The sequence below is a fragment of the Chlamydotis macqueenii genome, chromosome 14 (genome assembly GCF_036417535.1).
Source record: "Chlamydotis macqueenii isolate bChlMac1 chromosome 14, bChlMac1.mat, whole genome shotgun sequence".
NCBI classification, from domain to species: domain Eukaryota; kingdom Metazoa; phylum Chordata; class Aves; order Otidiformes; family Otididae; genus Chlamydotis; species Chlamydotis macqueenii.
This window is the reverse complement of record NC_141569.1, coordinates 16,138,211-16,160,148: the sequence shown is the minus strand read 5'-3', so window position 1 is coordinate 16,160,148 and position 21,938 is coordinate 16,138,211. Positions and strand designations below refer to the sequence as shown.

The 21,938-nt window shown below is 47.3% G+C and overlaps 1 long non-coding RNA gene across 1 annotated transcript; it reads right to left on the bottom strand.

The window, feature by feature from the left end:
* Positions 1-766: 766 nt before the first annotated feature.
* On the bottom strand, positions 767-19,971 carry LOC147599001 (uncharacterized). Its single transcript, XR_015260132.1, has 5 exons — positions 19,761-19,971; positions 18,746-18,834; positions 3,856-4,073; positions 1,650-2,235; positions 767-877 (listed from the first exon to the last, which is right to left on the bottom strand). It is a non-coding gene; the product is annotated as an uncharacterized LOC147599001 (long non-coding RNA).
* Positions 19,972-21,938: the final 1,967 nt, after the last annotated feature.

Here is a 21,938-nt window from a genome sequence, read left to right as displayed (position 1 = left end):
AATTACAATATGTTATGCCATGGTTCTTGTTTAGCAAGCTCTGCTCCATGCCACTCGAGGCACATCTTAAGTTTTGCCTACTTTCCTACAGAAACCAAGTTTATACCATGACACTTCTGTCCTTTCGACCCTGATAAAATTTGAGCCATTTGGCCAATCTTACCCAAATTTGAGAGAATAAATGTCTCACGGATGATTCCACTCCTAGACATCTTTGGGAGAACGGTGGCTGGCTAGAAGACAGAAGTGCAGACGACCGCCCCGCTGAAAGGTGACACGTGCAGCAGTATGTGCTCGGTTCTGCGCCACCCCATCAGGAGATGCACGGCTTCAGACTAGCGAGAGCACACGCTGTCCGTTGCCCAGGAAAGATACCAGAGTTTCGAGAGATGACACAGACGTTTTGCCTCAGCATTTGGGATCTGCTGAAATTTAAAAAAAAAAAAAAAAAAAAAAAAAAAAAAAAAATCAAAACAAAACAACCCTCCACACACAAGTTGCACACTATCACTCCATTACTGTTCTAAATGCATCAAAACCTTTGCATTCATGGGGGCATCCATGGCATTTAAAAACATTTCTGACACTTTCTCCAAATCGAAATGGACTATGGGGCAGGGTAAAAACAAAGTAAAAAGACGACAACAAAACACCACCACTGACAGAGAGGTCTTTTAACCCAAAATATAATCCTTGGACTCACAAATGCCGTGGTCCTAGACCTATCGCGGTCTAACTGCGGCCAGTCCGCTAAGCCCTGCTCCTCCCTTCCCAGCTTCCTCCTCCTGTTCCCCACGCACAGACCCCGGGGGGCAGGGGCTGTTTCACCGCTGCACAGAGTGACCAACACAACACAGCCACGTCCTTACTTGCAGTTCTGGATGTCATATAAAGGGAAAAAAAATAGGATTTGGCTTTCAGGAGAAAAATCATTCTTCACATTCACAGACTCACCTTTTCCTTTCTTTTATCTCAACTCCTCGCTTTCCCCAGGCCCATCACAGTAGATGGGTGATAAACCACGCTGTTAGGTACATATGAAGTTTGCCTCATCATATAAATATTTGGTTTTCTTCTTCATTGTTTTGAGTAGTACTCTGAGAGGAGAGCAGATCCATAGCAAAGCTCTGAGTAACCTCACAGCCAAGGGTCAGATGGACTGCAGATGTACCTAGAGGAACCTCATAGACGCCACAAACATAAACCAACATTGCCCTTTCAATTCTATGCTAATAAGACGCTTAAAAATGTTCCACAATGACAACCTTAGAATTATCTTGTCTGCTATCACTCATTTTTAAACAAGGTTCCTTTGGCATATAGCTTGGTTTCCAGGCAAACGCACTGACTGATGCCTTTTATTTCATTTCTCAGGCTTTTCTGTTAGTCACAGGCTATTTACATAATGTGATGGAAGTGGCACCTGCGTGGAGTTATTCTCTGTGCAGAATTCATTTCACCCTCATACCCAGTGAGGAAAACTTGATAATTTGTGTAGATGATGGGGCTACATGGATTTGTTCTTCTGACTCAGAATGGATGCTAGAGTCAGAAGAAGCTCAAAATTTGAGTTTGGGGTCCCTCTAAAAGAATTGCTTATACCCCCTTGTCAGCTCCACTTTCACGTTGGAGACTTTGTCAGTGCTTACTTTCATGAAGCCAGGATCACAGTGTCGGAGACAGCTCTGGACCAGGCATGCATTTCCCACACACACATTTCTGCAGTGATCGCTGCCCAGCCTGCATCTCCACAAACTCCCAGGCCATTCCAGTGGTTTTGAATGCCACCGTCCAAGTTAGCGACCATAAACGTGATCCAAGAGCATGTTCTCTGGGGGCATCCACAGCCCTTGAGCAGTGCAGAAGCTCCTGCCGACCAGTGTCAGACCTCACACTTGTCAGGCAGGAAAGACAAAACCCAAGGCATATGAGGGTATAACCACATTTTGAAGTGCTCTTTATTGAAAAAAAGCCAGCTAAAATTTTTGCCTATGTTTACATGTGCATATGAAACCATGGACATCCTGCATCTAATCGTCAGCTGAAGTAACCAAAGTCCTTTGACTGGGAATGCAAGATTGCTGGCTTCTAATTAAAGATACAGTTGCTATTCCTTTAAAAAATTGGCCACAGAATTTGTATTGAATCCAAAAGCAAAATCTGAGTTGACTGAAAGGTCATCAAATACAGGGAGATAATTACTGCTTGATGTTCCAGGAGATCCAAGCTCTGACACTAAATTATAAAAAAAAAAAAAAAAGAAGCCTTTGATGGATGATAACAAAAAGTTTCTTTCTTTCCCATCCCCATCACGCAAACAGACCAGCCACAGAGATGCTGAGGGCATTATGAGAGAAAACCCCAACAATCACATAAGCCTGAGCATCCTGTTAAACCTCCAGTCCTTATCCATTGGCATGCAGGACAAATCAAGCATTTCAAGGGAAAAGTAACTTTTTTTTTTGGTTAGTGTCATTTATTTTGCTGACTAATCAATCTACAGAGTTGATTAGCGTTTGTTTACACAGCTTTGCATCCTTGCCTCTTTCCAAAAGGAAAACATACAGTATACTAAGAACACAGGAGTACTCAAGCTGTGTTAAAAGGCAGCGTGGGGTTAATGTTAAAATACTTCCAGTGTGGTTGTGCACGGAGGGGATTTGCAACAGCTGCACAAAAAGCATTGGAGAACAGCAACAGCCAGTTATGAACAAAAACAAATTATGAACAAAGAAAAACTATGAGCAGGCAAATTAATATAATCACAAGTTACAGCACATCTGGTGCTAAAAAATAATAGCTGCTTCTGGTATTCTTGGAAAAGCTCAACAACAAAAAAATCAACTGCTAGTTTAATAATGAAGAAGGCTTTGGAAACATACAGAATGACAGAATCGTTGAGGATGGGAAGGGACCCCTTGAGATGGTCTAATCTAACCACCCATGCTTGGTAAGATACAATGCTTTTTCTGAAGTATAATCATAAATTTACCCAATTAAAACTTCAGCAGAAAACTGCTCCTGGGAGAGCTGGCCACGGAGGAGCCGTGAGGGTGCGCGCAGGCAACGGTGCCCGCGTTTCCGGCATGGCACATCACTTCACCGCTATTGATCTCAACGGGAAGTTTGGTGCTGGCTCTGGTTCAGTATCTCCCTACCCTGGAGGATTTTTTTTTCTCCATCCCAATTCATGTCGCTGGCAAACTGGGAGCTGATTTTTCTGTGCAAGAAAATCCCCCAGTGGAGACCACTCCGGCTGCCAGAGCAAAGGTTGCTGTCGGGGAGGCGATGGAGAGCAGACATGATGCAGAGCCACCCATGAAGCAGGCAGGAGCCTGGCACATCTGAGCAGATGTGCAAGGCAAAAAAAAGAACTATTTTTTTCTTTTTCTCACCCAACAGACCCAACCAGGGCTGAAATAAGTAGAAATTAGTTTCCTGCCCCCTTCATCTGTGGAATCATGACGGGTTTGGAAGTAACTGTTTCACTATACGGCACAGATATAGAAAAAGAGACCAGCAGAGCTGCCTTAGAGGACCAGAATCCAGAGATCCTGCAAATTACTGCCATCTACATTTTATATTAAATATATGTGAAATTTCCTTGTGAAATTGGATCTTCAGCCTCTTATACTGACTTTATTTGTTTTACCTTTAGAGCAACCAAATTGGTCCCCAAGGCAGGCGTTACTCGCACGCCGCCTTTAGCACAATCAGATTAGCCCCGTGTTTACTCTAAAAGCTGAAGCCTCAGTGCGCTGGCAAACTGAACGCTCAGCATCGCAACGCGATCATCTGAACAGAGCATGCAGCCCGGCCCCACTTCCACCCTGCCTTGGAGAGGAGCATGCTCACCATATGGTGCTCCTGCTATGCTGTGCTATTTCTAGCTTCAAACTCTGGAATTGGAACGGACAGATTTAAAAACAAGACTTGGATCCTGCCAAGACGTCTGCTGACCACACCACAGACCTTTTTTGCTGGTAGTCCAACCAGCATCGTGCCTCCTGCTCTTCCTGCAGACCCATGTGCCTGGATTTGTCTGTGCTTTGGCTCTGACATGACTTATCCAGCTGGAAAGAAAGCAAACCTATGCTCTAGGCAATGAAGTGAGTCTTTCACTTCTTGAAAGCCTCATTACACCATCTACCCAATGTCCACCATCGGTGCAAGCTGCAGCACAAACAGACCTCCTGAGGACCAGCCGGTCCTGCGCCCACCACCCCATGCCCAGCCCTCTGGGCACAGCTTCCAGTCAAAGTCTGGTGGAAAACCAGGTACTGATGACTCTTTCACATCCAGTTGCCCACATCCCAGTGTCAGCTTTAGGTAACACTAAAAATAAAATAACAGTTTACTTAAAAGCATTAATTTCTACATAAACTGCTGGATTTCTAGTTAGTAGACCTCTAAAGATTTTTCTGGCAGACCAAATGCCTTTCAAAGCAAGTGATTAGGGCTGATACAAAACCCAACCTTTTTACTCTACCCTTCAGCATTTAGATTAATCTACTAACTAGGTTTAACATCTCAACAGCCACTCTCCTGCAAAAATGAAGGTTTAGCAGTCATAGTCAAGAAGCCTTGAAAGACTTTCAAAGGATTTCTCCTTTCCACAGTGACTAACCATCTTAAATCCCCACAGCTGTAGCAAAGACAGAAATCTGGCTTGCGTAGCACTCACTTCAGCGCCCCGAGTACACCACGGATGAGCCACTTGGCGTGTAGGATCAAAGGCAGGAAATGTGTCATTATCCAGGACTGCTACAGACAGAGGAAGGATTTACTCAGGAGTTCCCAAAATATATGGAGGAAATGGATTCCTCTTGTGTCAAAGCTTGTCACCCATTTCTAGCTACACCAGGACAGAGAGCTCTCCAGTGCTCAGCTTGCTCTGCCTGGATTTTCAGTTCCCCTCTCCCTCCTTCTCTCCTTTGTTTATTGGGAAAGAGCAATGATGTTTCTCACAGTATTTAGCAAGAACACCTACACAATGCAACACCTTTCCAGCTCCTTGGGCACCATTAAGCAAGCCATGAGCTTTTTACCAGCATAATCCCTGAGCACTGGGCTACCACATACCAGGCTCATCCTTCTCCTTCCCGAAGATTTTGGCAGTATTATGATTTCCACAGCACACCTGAGACACTCCAGAAATAAGGATTTGTCAAACATACAAAAGGAAGTGGTCCCAGGAAGAGCAGTATTGCAGCTGATGGACCAACCACAACCGCATCCTCCCGCAGGGCATTCAGACAGTTAAACAGATGCAGGGCCTGGGTTCGTACCGTTCTCTCGGAGCCCAGTTCAACGCTGCTTTTCCTCGTCTGCTGCTTACTCCACATAAGTGCCAAACTACATTAACATGAAGGCTCCCTGAAATTCCATCTCACTAACATTTAAAAACATGCCATTGATTGGTGTCTGTCTTGTGTCAGGACTTCTCAGAAAGCTGCTGTGAAGGACACGTGAATGAAGCTGGGATGTTCTGCATCAGAAGGGGAAGGTTCAGAGCGCTGTGCAGCTAACGGCAGTTCCCAAAGGGACACACACACATTGATAATTGAGATGATGCCAGTTTCCCAAGCCAGATGGCCAACTGATCTGATGTAGAGCGTACGGCCAGACTAAAGCAGTTTGTCATGCTTCGCTACACAGTGTATTTCCATGTCTAGTCAAACATCTTCAGATCCTCTGGAGAAAAAAAAAAGTAAAAAAAAAAATACATGACTCCCAAAACTGCCGGAAGAGACAGGCACAGCAACACCCTTGTTAAAAACTCAGTCTTGAACCTTCCTAGGGAAACCAGTGTACTTCCAAAGCAATAGACAACTTTGGCCAGGCAAGTATTTTGCTCTTCAAATACTTCCAAAACGTGAAGTTGTTGGATATTACAAATAAAAGACTCTGCTTTGATTCTCACAAAGCAGCAGCATCTGCTCATTCAGGCAGTCTGGGAGGACCAGCAATCCCTTTCTGCACATTACTGGGAGCACCTGCAACGCTTCCTGCACAGTCACTGTGCCAACTCTTCTTCCCAAGCAATCCAGACCTCTCAGTTTGCCAGTTTAGCCCACCCTACACTGACACTGCTATAAAGTACAGTAAAAGTGTCCAGGCCCTCTGTTATCAATGAATTTATACAGCTGCATTTAGACAAAACCCTATGGGAATCCAAACCTGCTGAGCTTCGCGCATGAACTGCCTGAGCTGTCTGCCGCATTCCACCATCATGCTCGCCATTCTGCTAGGAAATCTGCAGTTTCCACATCTCTTTCTCCTGGTGGCCTCCATGCAAATATGCAGAGCCTGAATTTATTAAACAATCAGATTTTTTTCTTTGCTTAGTTTTGAAAAGAAGGAAGAAAAATAACCAAAATTATTTCCCCGTCTTACTTTTTTATTGTATTGACATTTTGTCTTCTTATCTCTGGAGACTAGGGTTAAAGTTCCAACTCAGTCACAAGTCACAGGGCTTGATGGAATTGCTTCAGTCCCTAATAATTATTTGTCCACATCGTAAAACTATCGTAGCACAATCTGCCATTATTAGCCATTACTGTTTGGCCAAGGCAGCAGGTTGTATTGGTCTCACCTGAAGTACAGGCTGGGTTGGGCAAGTGAGATAGCACAGCAACTACCTGCAGAAGACAAACCTTTAGCTAGGAGAATTGCTCACTTTTTTGAAAAAGAACAAAATAAACACAAACCCTAAGAGGAGTGGTTACTTTACTGGCATACTTACTGCTTGCATTTTATGGGTACAAACTATTTTTTTTTTTTGCATTGGAGAAAATCAAGGCAGTATTACACTTAGATTGCATCTAATTAATTTTTCATACTAAAAACCTCAATGCCGGATGGCTGATACGTGGCCAATTAGAAAGCAGAAGGCATCAGTTGGAAAGAAACAAAGCCCTCAACTTTGTTCACTGAGCACCCTTTTTACCTGTGGCCTTGCTAGTCAACTTGTATTATATACCGTTGAACAGGGAAGTATCAGTCTTTATTATTTAATGCATCCATTTCCCTAGCCTTCAGAATTATTCTTTCCCATTCAAGCCAAGACTCTCCAGGATAAAACGCAGGAGCATGGAGTATTAACCTTTGAGTTACCTTTTGCTAAGTCAAAAGACCTTTGTGTCATCTTCATCATCACCCAACTTGGGGCCACTGAGAAAGATGCCCCGGGAAACAGGGTCCGCTGCAGCTGCCATTGTCCCCTCCAACGCACGGTTTGCTGCCTGGCAAAGAAAAAGCATCCCCGCCGGGACAGCTGAGCAAGGGAGGGGGGCCACTGCTCAACCCAGTCGCGGCCAAGCTCCGTGGTTGTCTCCGTGCGGAGAGGAGCAAAGCCCCTGTCTCCCTTCTGCGCAGGTGAAGCCTGAGCTTACACAAACCCTGCAAAGGCATTTCTGTCCTGTTTATGCCAGGCAACCCGCTGGCTAACATTTGCCAGAATGTCACAGGGAAAGGGAAAAAAAGCGCTCCTTAATTATAGCCCTTCTGTTGTTCGACTCAGGGGTTTTATTAAAAGGGAAAAAGCATAGAGAGCAGCTGATTAGCTGCTCCTAACAAATGAAGTTCTGGAGATTGATTTTTCAAGTGATTAGCGGTGCAAACACACATTTTCACAACTCAAAATCTTTGCGTTTTTATCCAACAGCTATTTTCATTAACCAAGAAGGGATCAGAGAGGGACAGCTAACAGCCAATACCGGCCTCAAATCCTAAAGGCTTTATTATCACAGCACACAGATTTTAAAATCTGTATTGGAGGTTGTCTTCCATAGCCCCAAGAGCTCCATGGGTTCCATATGCAGCTTTAATTAGAAGCAAAAGCTGCTCCTGTACCTTTGCACATATGATTCTTTCACGACAGGATATCACTTGCTGGACAAAATGCCATTCAGCTTCGCACGAGCCGTTCACCATCGCAAGCAGCACCGTCACTCCCGTGCTCGAGTTAGAAGCTCTAAAGACAGAGCAGAACAGCTGCCAGGAACTCATGGGCTGAAATAGGAACTGGAATAGCTTAGAGACAGATGATACACCCAGAAGGGAGCTAACAATAAGCATGGTGGCATCAAACAGTCTATAAGTTTGTTGTGCTTCTCTCCGTACCTGCCAGTCCCTCGAGGTATTGGGAACTGTGCTGCTGGAATGGGAGCACCGGCTGCTCAGCACTCACCCCATACACCTCCAGGTAAAGCCAAGCCACCGACATTACAGTAAGAGAACCTGCTCTATGGATCACTAACTAGATTTAGTTTAAACCTCCAAAAAGGGCAGCTTTAATAAAATAATCACTTGTCTACCACTCATTGCCTAATTTTATGAAGGCAAAAGTCACACAAGTTTCACCAGCGACTTAATAGCTTTCTGAGCAAGAGACCAGATGGGGAGAATTTGTTTGGTCCTACGAACAATTAACACATCTCCATTGCCCTGGCCCCACATACATTGGTGACAGGAGATGAATTTTCTTTCTCCCTTGAGCTCCTTTTCACCAGCCATACCCATGACAATAGGCTGGACGAGCTTTGCTGCCTACAACCCAAAGAGAAAACAACAGAGGATTTTCTTTCTCCCAAACTTGAGTTTCCATGACATTCCCAAACACCGGTCCAAAACCCCTTGGACAGCAGCAAGTTAGGATTTGTCAGAATAAGTGAGAAATGCAAGTGTGAAGCTAAACACAGCAGCATGCAAAGCAGCCACGCCGGGGAGTGAGAGACTCTCAAGCCATGCATCATATTGCCAAGTGGGAATTGCAGACAGGGAAAGACTGGTTTGGCTCTCACCCCCGGGAGGCTGCATCCTGCTTGCTCCGTGGATTCTCCATCACACAGCACAGCCCAGCTCACCCTCCCTGCCACACGGCACCTCGCTGGCACCTCTCTGCTGAAAGATCCGTCCTGACACGCTGCTAGATGTGACTTCAGAGTCCAGAGATGGATGGGAAAGTCCCAGCTGGACAGTGGGCCAGCAGGACCCTGCCCAGCCTGCAGCAAGGACTTTCACAGGGCCCTGGAAGAGTTAAAATGTCCCCAACTCATATTGGAAAAAGACATTTTCCACAATCAAGGAAATACCTGTAGGCTGTGAATACCTCCGTTCCCAGCAGCTGGAGGGGGAGGAGAAGGGGAGCTGATGCTTTTATTTCATTCTCACCAAAGCAACCTTAGTCTTGCTCAACACAGAGTTTATGGCAGGTTTTAGATTCTATTCCTTCAACCTCTGACAGCTTCCAAGATGCAGCATTGATGCCCCAGGAAGGCAGAAGACTGAGCAAAGGGCACAGTTGTCACAGGAGTGACAGCCCTCCCACTTGCACTACAGAGCACCGCAGGGCACTCGCTCATCCCGACGACGGGAGCGGCACAGCGTTCCCGCAGACAGCATAAGTCATCCTCTAGTGAAAGGCTGTCATCTACAGCAGCATGCAGGACACCGTTACCTGACCTGCAGTTAACAGTGCAGAGCAGCTGGAAAGCCACCTAAAGGGGCTTCCTAAGAATTGCTCTCTTGGAGAAAAATCCAGTGCCGAATTCGGGGCTGTCACAAAATCCCGTGCACCCCAACCTCCCCTTTCTGGCCCGTGGCACTGACGGTGAAAGCAAGCGCTGACAACAGCCATGTGATAGTTTTCAGGGCCCTGAATTACAGCAGACATTGGTGCAATGCCCCCAGCCAGGGATGTTTCTCCTCTCCCTTATGCAGCTTTAAAGTCATAAAAGTATAAATGAATACGTACAGGACCCGAGAGGAAAGGTTGACTCCTCCTGCTTACACAGGCTCAGAGATAACCTCACTGCAGCTCTCAGTGGAGTTAATTCATGCGCTGTGGGCCCACAGTGTTATCAAGGAATGAGAAGGAACGCATTACACAAATATATATTTATCGTAGGGAATGGAACAGCTGAGATCAAGTTTCATTTTTGCTTCTGCGCTTACATGTGCTTTGTAGATATTTTCCTTCAGCAAATGATTCAATCCATCACAATTACAGTAACACGATGTAATCTTTCCTTTGATTTAATTGTTCCCCTTCCGCCAGATATACAAGTTCAAAACACATTCAAAGTCATATTTAAAATAGAAATATTATTTTCAAAATTAGCACAAATCTCCTACTGGGTTCAGAATTACGTGCTACAAGTCTTGCAACACATTGATTTTTTTGGTACTTAATTTTAAAAGATTTCTAAAGTATGCCAGCGTGAATCTGAGTAGATATTTCCCAGGAGACTCTAATGGACTTGGGTACACAAAACCCTCAGAAGATCAATCTCCTTTCCCGCGCGCTGCTGCAAACGCTCCTTCCCCAGGCGCTCAGAGCCGAGCTGCCCCTCTCGGACGCACGACGGTCCCCGCAGCCCACGGGAGGAGCAAGCCCTGCCGCCTCGCGGGGCAGCAGCCCACAGCATCTGCGCCTCAGGTACTTATGGAGCTCAGGGCAAAGCCATGGGGAAGGTTACAAACACGAGGTCAGAAAGAGAGATGCACGGAAAGACACCGAGCAGGAACTCTGACGGTGGCCATTTCTTTGACAAAGACACCCAGAGAGAGGCAACGGTCGGCTACGAAGCCTGGCCACGTGCCCCAGAAACTTTGCTCACTGCTAGCTTGGGCAGATTTGACCTGACAACTTAAAAGCTTTTACTAATAGTTCCATAAGCTCGCCCAAGGTAAAGCACATGTAAATACAGATATGGTGGTTAAAGAGCAAACAAGAGCTAAGCTCAGAGCTTTTGCGCTCTCCTGTAACCAAGAGACAAGTGGAGAGGAGCAACTCAACACCACCTCAATCAAAGAATGTCATTTTTTCTGTCCTTTCCTTCTACGTTCCATCCTTCCATCTCCTGACTGTCTTCAATTCCCTTCCCTTGTTGTACCTCCTGAATGTTTAATTTCATGTCCAGGCTCTGCAATGGAGAAATGCCAGCACTGCCGCTTCCTTGGCGAAGAACTGAGGATTTCTTAGCACGGGGCAGACCAGCGCTCTCGGCAGGGACACCGGGCGTTGGAGGGCAACTCTTGGTGTCCCCGTCGAGATCCCCAGATTGCAGAGCCACTGGCAATAATCTTCATGGGAAAGGCATGCACCATCCCTGAAAGGATTTGTTTTCCTTAGCCATCGAAGCAGGGTCTTAAACAAGCGGTGGCACTGGTTTTTCTGTAACCCTTCCTCCGTAAGCGATTCAAGGGAAATGATTACCCAACCCAAGCTCTAGGGATTTTAGCCAGGCTATTTGGGACTAAAGGCAAAACCTTTGGGCTCTGCACACGCATTGCGATGGGAGGGCAGCCACAGCCAGGACACGTGTAAGTACAGATTTGTGGGCTGCAGGTAGATGCTAGAGACTTTTAAATAAAAAAAAAAAATTAAAAGAAAAAAAAACAACAAACAAATCAAAACTACAAACAAACCCCCCATACCTCTGCTACAGCTTTGATTTTACAGCTTAAATGCTCAGTAATAATTCACCTGCCCAGCTGGAAGGGAAGGTGTAAGCTGCCCTGCTGAAGGGATTGCGGGTCTGCCTGAGCCGGCACAGAGTGCTGGTGCCATCTGCTGTTTGCAGGCAAGCCCAGGCAAATCAAACAACAGCAAAACAGCAGGAAATTACTTGATAAATTAATATCTGGCATACAGGAAAATCCTTCAGATGCCTGGGGGTCTCCTGCGGCAGTTTAGGGATAAATGGGGTTTTAGATAAGATCTATTTACATGGGAAATATCACAAAGCAAATCCTTGCTGACACAGTCCCTAATGCTGCATGAAATTAGACACAACGCCCTTTGAGAAGCAAAAAGCACGATAAAACCAGAGACAGACACTTACTTTTAGGGTGAAATTACTTATAGCTTTAGCTTAGTTCATTACTGTTAGCTCCACAGCCAGGCACGTGGCTCCTGCAGCTCGTAAATCCAGCAGTCCTGCGGAGAATGGCACTGACCTTTTCTCCTAAAAACTTATCTGCTATTTAGGACACATAGAACCAGCTCCATATATTTAAAAACCAGACAGAAACCCAGCCTGCTCTCACCCAGCTCCTCCACCTCATCCAAAGGCATTGCCAGAGGCTGACAACCCCCCACCCTCCATGCTGTTGAGAGCCACCTTCCCACACCACCTCCCCTGGAGCCTTCCTCAGCCACCCTCCTCCTCGTACCCTCCAGCCAGGCCATCCCCACTTTCAGGACCCTCTCAGCGGGGCAGGAGATGACAAATGCCCAGAGCAGCAGGTCACCACTGCCCTGTGACAACGTGTTCGGCCAGCAGCAAGGCTGAGCGCTGGGACATTTCTGCCCAGCCTGGGGCAGGGGACCTGCTCCCTCCCTGCCAGAGATGAGACCATTGAAGCCAGTGACCTGAGGGACTGGAAGCACAAGCACTCACCCAGCTGCCTTTTCAAGATGCTCACTTGTGTCCAGACCTGACACAAGACAGCAGCTCCCAAGATAATGGTTTGAGTCTGACAACAGATGATGTTATTTTTCTGGGTCGCAATTCAACTTCTTTGTACAAGAATCATTCCCACCGTCCTTCCAAGAGTTATTTATACTGACAATCGTGTTCTGTCTTGAACATTTAAGCAAAAAGGTTTCACACCAGACACTGTGCTTCTCTTCCTACCCTTACAAGTCACTAAATGCTGATAAAACGTGCCGTGCCATACAGAGAAGGCGAGTAGAATATTTCTGGCAGAGCACAGGCAACATAATTTTCAAATGTCCTTGCTCGTGGGCATTGGAACCTGCAAGCTTAAGGGCCAGAGGTGCTTGTGTGGCCATCAAGAGAGCTGCAGCTGTTGGGATGGCACGCTGAACATGCAGAGGGAGCTTCTGCCAGAGCTAAAAACAGAAAGCCCGGGCGGCGCAAGCAAAGCGCCGACGATCTGCATGCTGCATTTGTTCTGAGCAGCTCTGGCCAAGGCACACCAAAGGGAAAAGCCTCTACTTTTACCCATTTTCTCTGCCTCAATAAATTGACTCTGTCTCCTAAGCACCAAAGGGAAAAGCTAATTGTAAGAACCACTGTCGTGATGGGAAATGGAATGAGAGATCATGATGAACGCAATCTTTTCTGCTCTAGCAAGCAGGTTGCGTAGGGAAAGACTGGGATAAAACATCCCTTTCTGGAAATATCTCAGCTCCAGCTGGATAAAACCTAGACCCACACCCATGAGGGAACCTCACATAAAATTTTGACACATTTTGTGGAGCTGTATCATGATGCAGCCTGCAGAGGTTTGTTAGGACCCAACCTGGGGGCACATCAGTACGCTGTCTCGATAGACATCAGGGTCAATATCCCACCCGGGCCTGGCAAACACCTGGCAATGTTCACCACTCCTCAAATTGCCTATAGATAAGTCTGTATAGCCCAGACCGGCACAGGTTTAAGTTACAGTGGAAAATATATTAGAGATGTCCAAATAGCTGAAGTTAAACCCAAGGGAATGCTGCCAGAAAGCATAGCGGTAAGATCATCCAACGAGCGGATGCCTCCAGGCATCACACAGTAACATCTCTATTGCAACACTGAGTGAACCTCAATTTGAGGCTGGCCAGTCTCCCCGTGAAAACCCTGCTCCTGGGATTCAGCATGTGGAGAGCAAGCAGGCACCTCTGTGAAGTTGCTTTCAGAAGTTAATACCGACAGATGATTGAGGCCATCTGCCAGCAATGCCATTTTTTGTTACGCAATAACACAGTTCCAAATTACTCACACTCATCTGCAATCCTTTTCCACCACACTTGCTCAAGCTTCTTGAAGTCTACAAACACGTGCCAGGACAGTTTAGCAAAGTATTTGCCTAACATCATCAGAGATAAACTGAATTTACACCAAGATACCCATAAGCACCTAGGCTAAAACTACTGATCAGTCTGGCTCAGGGAGAACATCAGATCTTCAGTGGAACAACTAGGAATGGCAGGAGAAAGGTGAAATGTGTCCTGTTGTCCAAACACAGCACTCATGTAAGCCTGCATTGCTCCTCTGAAGCCAGAGGAACCATACTAATCCAAAGTTGGGGTTGGAGCAGTGTATTATCAAAGATGGAGGCATGCCAGCAATTGCTGGTCTCAGAGAGCTTGGTTAAGTTTATTCAGCCATACTTGGCTGAGTCTACTGGTAAGTCCTGTTTCCGGCAGGTTTGACTCAGTGTAACAGCCACCAGTTTACCACCCACTTGCAGATCTCAGTGGTGAGAAGACAGGAGGAGGAGCTTGGGGACCGTCCCAGCATGCACATTGACAGCCCCTCCAGGACCAGAGCCAGCTGTGACACCTTCTGGCAACGACACCGCTGGGTGCTCAAACCTCCCCAGGTCTCTCCTGTGTTCACAGATGATTACTTTTAACTTGCAATCATGTTCATGGCACTTCACTGAGGATCTCTTAGAGGAAGAGCCCTGCCTGTTACCAGCAATGGGCACCACTACCTTCCAACACAGACCATAGGCAGATGCAGAAGATTGTCCTTAAACACCAACCTGCTCAGTGTCCTCTCTTCCAGCAGCTATCTTCAACCAGCCTCTGACTACCAGAGATAAATCACTCTTTGGGAAAGACCAGCTGGGGCCTGCCAGGCTACTCCTGCCAGAACTCCTTTCTCCCAAAATTCAGAGCGCTGCCAAGCTCCCTCCCTATCCCAAGCTCCCCTGTGACATGAACACCAGCTTACGCTCAGCTTCTTCCAGCAAGAGGGAGAAGATGTGCTGGACTTCCTCGCAAAGAAGTTTCTGCCTGAACTCTGAATCCAACTGTAAGAATTAATTCAATTCTTACTATCGCACCAACTAGCCAGTGAAGATACCTAGTTTCTCCACAGGGCAGGTCCACACCAAGACCATTTGTTACCTACATTCTTCCATTCTGAAATCCCTTTTGGCAAAATAAAAATACATTTAAAAATCACTACTCATCTGTCTCAGGTTTTGCTGTTGTATACATTAAAATTTCACTTCAGAGTCCCCTGACAAAGCCCTTCAGGAAGACGGGCCCCAGCATTTGTGGCCTTCACACCAGCTGCTTTTCCATTTTGGGAAGGGTTTAAGATGGCTGGAATAGCCAGTCTCTTCCCATCACCCCTGCATTCAAGCCAGCGTCAAAAGTTCATCTGATAATTACGCCATCAAGAGGTGAATAATAGTTTAAATTCCTTGGGCTAGATTGTCTAGCTAGAGGATCCAAGTAAATCCCATTGACTTGCAGCAGAGCTGCTGGTCCACAGGAGGGGGAGAGGAGCGCTCCTGGAGTTCAAGACCCCTTCCTCAGAGGTCTTCAAGCATGGATGAGAACTGGAGAGGGAAAAGACAGCCAAAGGAAGCAGGTGCAGCTCCCACAGCATCCCTACACCACAGTGCATGCCGGAGGGCAGGATCCACCCATCCTCAGACCCAGATGGCCTTGATGCAATTTGCAGTGATGCAAAAAAAATGATACAGCCATTAATCACAGTGCCAGGAGAGAGGCTTTCACACAGCTCCTGGGGCTCAACATGAATGAAACAGGCAGGTAACTGGAAATATTTAGGAGCTTGTGCTTGCAGGAAACCCAACTGCAAGTCATTGTTTCACACTGGGAATCTGGGGAAGACCTTCAGGACCCCACAAAAGGTATAACTAATTCAGCGTACCTTAGACTTCTGGGCAGGGCTTCACAAGCACAAAAATAACCAGGGTTATTTTTACGGTCACAAAACCGATGAAGGCTGACAACGCCAAGACTGAACGGTCTGACACCCCTTCGGCCTTCAGCTGTGGAAGTGCACTGCTATGGTAGAAAACAAGATCCAATTTGGTTATAGATGTTTCCAGCGTGACAGGCGGCTTTGCCTGGGGATGTCTCACCCTACCCTTTACGCATCTACACAAAGCAATTGCCTCGCACAAGCCATTAGTTGGTGTGCTGGAGCACAGGAATTTCCACTTAAACTCGCTGCGCTCACACTGGGCACAGGCACAACTCTGCCCTTCAGAAATGCCCTCGCTCCAGCTCCTCCCCTACGTGGTACCTCACTGAATGATGCACCTTGCTGGACATTTAAGCACGTAATGGCACTGTCCTTCTGCCATCATCGGGATTTTACTGCAGCTCCCACGAGCTTTACACAGCTCTTCCACCAAGTCTGGAGGATGCTAATGTGGAACCGCTTCGTCAAACCCAACCTATCCCCCTGCATTCCTCAGCATTTGGAGGGGGGAGTAGCTCAGGTTTTCTTTATATGCCAAGTGAATAGGAAATTCCTTACATTCCAGACCTGTATAAGAGAGTTCTGCTTCTAATGAAGTTTTGCTACACTTCTCTTTCTTGGCCCTCTTTCAATGTAGGGAGTCACAATCGACCTGAGCTGGCATCTTTCCAGCACTCAGGACTACTAGCATGATAAATTATAAGCAAATACAGATCTGGCCACCATTGTATCTCACAACAGTGGACTTGTTTTGTTCCAGCTAATGGTGCTGCTCTGTTGGCTTTCAAACAGGCTGGGAAGAATAAATTGCTGCAGTTTATTCCCATACAGCTGACATTCCCGCCATGCCATCACTCACAAAGAGGGATCTGAACATTAGAAATGTAACCCACCACCCCAGACAGCCTTCAGTCCTCGGAGGGGAGCTGGTGGAGAGCAGACTTTCCACTTCAAGACTCAGCCCTCACTCAAGCTGCTGGCAGCAAGAGCCCCAAAACCAAACTGATGGCTTAGAGAGGTGAGTAACACTAATTTCTAGCAAACTGCTTATGTTCTCAGATTACATGAGGGCTTTTCAGGGGTGGGGAAGAGAGGCAGGGATATGATTTTCAATTTCAGATAGCAGCGTTCCACTTTCTGGCACACAGAGCTGTGCTCTTACCTTTAAGCTCATCAAGGGTGGTCATCTGAGCATCCTGGCAAACCAGGAGCTCCAACCCCACAGCATGCCTGGCTCAGTCCTCCCGCCTGCACGAGTATCTCTTACCCTTGCACCCAGGAAGACTGTGGTTTCCAAAGCAAGAGAGGACTCCACTGCCAACCAGAAGGCATCCTGGCCCCACAGCACATGTACAACGGGTAAAGCCAGGATGAGCTCTGCCCCCTCGAACACCTCACTTCATTAATGAGGTAATTGTGCACCAGTACTTCGTTCAGTGTCTTGGGCTCAGAGAAGAGCCAAACAGTCCACAAGAGACTCAGCTGGGGTGTGGGCTTAGCTGTGCAGCAGAGCATCAAGGGGCTCCACAGCCACCTCCTAAACATGGCCCACAGGCAGGTTAAAAAGAAAAGAGAAGGGGTAGAGATGCTACAGGGAAGAAAGTGGCCAGAAAATACCAGGTATCTTCTCAGTGAGAGTCTACTCATAGCACCGAGAACTCTTCCTTTTCATATTTTCCTTTTCAGTTGCATTAATTAGTAGGTTTTGGGTATCCAAGAGCTTTGTCCGTAAGACTGTGTTGTCTCCTAGAGAAATTCCTAGCTGTCGTTGCAAAAGGTAGCAAGAAAATTCAGTGGCACATCTTCACTGCCTGAGATAACTTTGTTCATTTACCACAAATACTATTAACAAGAATTATAATTCACCTCTACTTCTGTTGCTTATTTAACCTGTAACATTTTAAATCCATTTACTGATCAGCTCTCTAAACAGAAGCAAACTTTTCCTGGCAAGGAGGGCAGGCAGAGACAAAGCCCTGGCTCTCCTGTGCCTTGCACTGCACATATGCCTTCATATTATCATTTCCTAATTTCCAAAGGCTACGGCTGTCAGGGGACAACCCCTCTCCGACTGCCAGGGCTGCTGCAGGCTCCGGTTGCAGCACTGGCTGGAGTTCACAGCCATCCGGACGCTGCTGCCTTCGGCACTGAACGCTGGCGGGTGAAGCGTTTCCAGAGCAGCTGGAAGTAGATGAAGCATTTTTATTTTCCTGACTTTCCAGTCATTAAGCGTTGTAGCTTTCTTACAAGACATCTGAGCTGGAGTTTAGCAGACACGCTATCTCTGTCACTCTCTAGTAGACAGAAAATTCAAGCCCTGCTGTATTTTTAGGGCTTTTCTACCTAGGAAGTTTGTTTCAGCTGCCAAAAAGACAGCAATCTGAGCACCCACTGAGATCACTGCCCAGATATATTCTTGAGCAATTAGCATGATGTCTAGTAGATCCAGAGACCACCAGTAGCTTAGACTCAGACTACTGCTGGCTTTCATTAGAAAAACATTTTACTGTAGAAAACCTTTTCACAAGAGGGGAACGGAGCAAGCATGACCAGAAAACCTTTCTACCACTTGTAAACAGAAACAGGTATGTACTAGCATGAAATGCAATACGGAGTGAGAAAAATAAGTCCTGTCTCACTTTTCTAATGAAATGGCATTAAATTCTAAGAGTTTGGGCACTGCACATCTACAGTTACAAAGCTACAGCTCTGATTTATATTAAGTCAAGTGCAAGCTAAAACCAGGCCTGGCTTTCCAGCTTGCCTTTGGGTGGAAATGGACATATTTGCTTCAGCAATGCACTCGGGTTGCTTGACACGCCGGCAGGTTTGTATGACACCAGCTGCTTCCATATCAAATGCTGTCCACATAGTTAAAATTAGACCGATTATATTTCCTGGAGGGGTTTCGGCCGTACAGCCCACCCTCAGCCCGCGCGTGGGCTCCCAACAACGAAGAGTTTGCTGCTCGGCATAAACCAGGCACACAGTACTTTGCGGAAGCCCAAATTCCATTGCTATCCATTTAAACTAACCTTTCCTCCTCCTTGGACCCAGGGCATGGCACATGTCACTGTCATAAGAGGTGTTTGTGTGAGCTTAAACAGTCCAGCCTTGATGCTTCCTAGAGGGAGAAAATAACCATCAGACCAGGTGCACATTTATTTGTCACTCAGAAAATATCCGTGCAAGTTATTCAATTTTATGCAACACTTTTTGCCAGCTCAATTTTCTATGAAAAGGCTTGGGTTTCGTAAAATTATTTCCCTAGAAAAAGTTGCCCTTAACTGTACAGTGATGGCTTAATTCAGGCAACCTGAATAACGACAGTTTTGGGAATTGGCACGTTTAACTGCATCATAGTCTACAAACATAGTTCTACAAACACGCCTCCAAACGACAGTGTTTAGTGATATTCTGATTATTTGCACTTTGCTCACACGATTTACGCTCTGTGTTAAAGCTCTGAGGCTGGCATGGTTTTGCACCATGTTTTACAGCAGAAGAGGCAGGTCCCTGTTTTTACCTTCGTGGTGACGCTGCAGCACGTGCAACGGGATGACAGCACTCTGATCACTGCAGGTCTTCCAGACTTGGTTATATGATGCACTCTGGGTCCCAGCAGTTTTGGATAACTACCATGAGCCCTGCTGCTGGAACCAGAGCTGCTGGTATAGACTCAGACTCTCTTTTGGATGCCAACAGCTGCCCCAGCTTCTCTGGTTAAGAGATTAGAGACAGGGCCTGGCCTAGACATAGGACTGAGAGCAAGCATTCGAGACCCCAGCTCTGCCCCACTGCACAGTAGCTCTCCAGCCTCTGCAAGAGCCATACAAGACCAAAATGATTGAAAATGCCCTCCTTATGTCAGCATCAGTGCCAGCTGCATCCCCCTGCTACCCTTGCACCGCTCAGCGCTAATATCCAACCGTAGCATCATTTTAAAATAAGTCACTGAGATAACTCAGCTGCTCAGGTGGCAGCACAGGGAAGAGCCCTGCCCCAGTGTGAGCAGGAGGCGGCCAAAGACCCCGTCCTCCGGATGCTCACCTCCCAGTTCCCAGGCCTGCCCACTGCACGGTACTGCACGCAGCGGTGCGGAGGGAGCTGGTTTCACCCATCTCAGATGACCAGCGGCCAGCCCTGCGGTTCACGTGCCCACCGCAAACCCCTCAGCTCCTGGGGGACCTGCACAGCACTGGCACGTTGCCTCGGGGAGGGTGCCTCTTGTCAGACCCTCATACCACCAACGCGGGGACGTGGGGACGGCTCTCCCCAGCAGCTCAGACACTCCTCTCTCAGGAGGCGAGTGGGCTAAAAACATCCCCTGGCATGTCTGTGAAACCAGAGATGAGAGAGCTTTAAATAACAGTCCCCTCAAGCACGCAGTCTCCAGGGGGATCCTGGGGTTCTTGTTTAATTGTACAAGTTTAAATCTCACCCACTGACTTCGCTCTGCTTGTGGAAGCGCTGGCACTGCCCATCCTCGGTGGCTCAGTGGCAGAGCTGGCAGCCATGGAGTCCCCAGGAGCAGCTCCATGTTAACGTGTGCCCAGTGTGAGCGGTGCTGGTGGAGCTGAACCAGGACAAGATTTTTAGGCCAGAATTCACTGTGGGCACAGATGTGAGGCGATAAAGCGCAGCGATAGGTAACCTGGAGGATTATGTGCTGCTATTCCTGTGCACAGGCTCCCCCGCCTGGGGCACAGGCTGGAAGCAGCTCTCATGGCACCAGAGAGCAGACAAGGTGCGTGAAACTCAGCCGCTCACCTCCACGTTCACTGCAGCCTTCTCCATTGCACAGCAAGAGCAGGGGCAGCTCAGGAGCCTCATGTGCAGGGGGACAAGAGGGCAGGCGGGCCCAGGAGCTTTGGTGCATTTCTGGATCAGGGCATCAGGGCTTCGATGGCATCAGGGCTATACAGCAGAAGCATCAGACCACGGATCAGGATACGCTGTGGGATAACCACCCGAGACACACAGCGTGACAGGAGAGGACAGAAGCTACAGCAGGCACAGGCTGCTTTGTGTAGCACTGGAGAAGGTTATTATGAAGGCTCTGGAAAAACTATCCCAGATTCCTATTTGCTTCTGAGTACAACATAGCTACTGCTGTCAGTCTATATGTGTTCCCACCCGAGGATATACTGTGTTCCTATTCAAAACCCTTTACATCAGCTGAGTAAAAGCGAGAGGCTCTGCCACAGAAAAGGCTCTTTTTCCATTTGGGAATTACTGGGATAGCACTGACATACTGTGCTATGCCGAATGCTATAGCAGTCACAATTCACACAGAACAATTCCTTCTTCACAAAGAAGGAGGTAACATGTAACAGGTCTGGTTTGGGGACAGCAGAGCTCAGAACATGCTGCGTTCTGCAGAAAGCGCAAACGTAACCGTACAGCCACGGACAGCAAGAACAGCAAGTCACCGCCGGAGCCCTGGATAGCAGAGCCATGAGTCATGCACAGTTACATGCACTGACCACACAGTTCTGATCTAAGTCTGCTGGAGTGACACATCCACCTCCTTGGAAGGTGTGCCCCACGTGAAGTATTGAGCTGTCTCTTCTTTGGCCCCATTAACTCAGTCCTCCTTGCGACTCACAGGAGAGTCATCGTTGTATTCTAGGGTGGAGAGGTTAACTTGCTGGCTGAACAGCGTACTGTGATATATTCTACTACAAAAAAAAAAAAGACTGTGGGTTGTCTTATGTATTAAGGCTGAGGCTGTGCTTCATTATTCACTGCAGGTATCCCTGGGGGAATGGGGAAAGCATCCTCCAGCAGTCAGCAGTGAAAGGGAGAGCTGGAATTTGATTCATCCCCAACTCACGCACAGCCGGGCTTGTGCAGGCAGGAGGAGCCGCTGGCTCCTGGCACTCTGCGGCTACAAGGAGGGGAACTGGTGGGTCAGGTGGCTCATGGATTCGTACCAGACCAGAGAGGATCAGCGCTGCCCCAGTGCATCAGCTCTCCTTCCGAGCACTGACAATACAGGGCTCTTAGAAAGCAGCAATCCATGAGACAGCGAGCCTGCGGGTGTTTCCCCAGAGCTTTCAGGAAATACCTTTGTCTAGCTTTATTACTATTTACCATCCTAACTGCAGAAATAGCAGTTTCCAGGTTCTTGAAATACCATTCTTTCCATTTCCACATAAAGTACCTCCAACCTCACAGAATAGAATCACAGGATGGTTCGGGCTGGAAGAGACCTTCAAAGCCCAT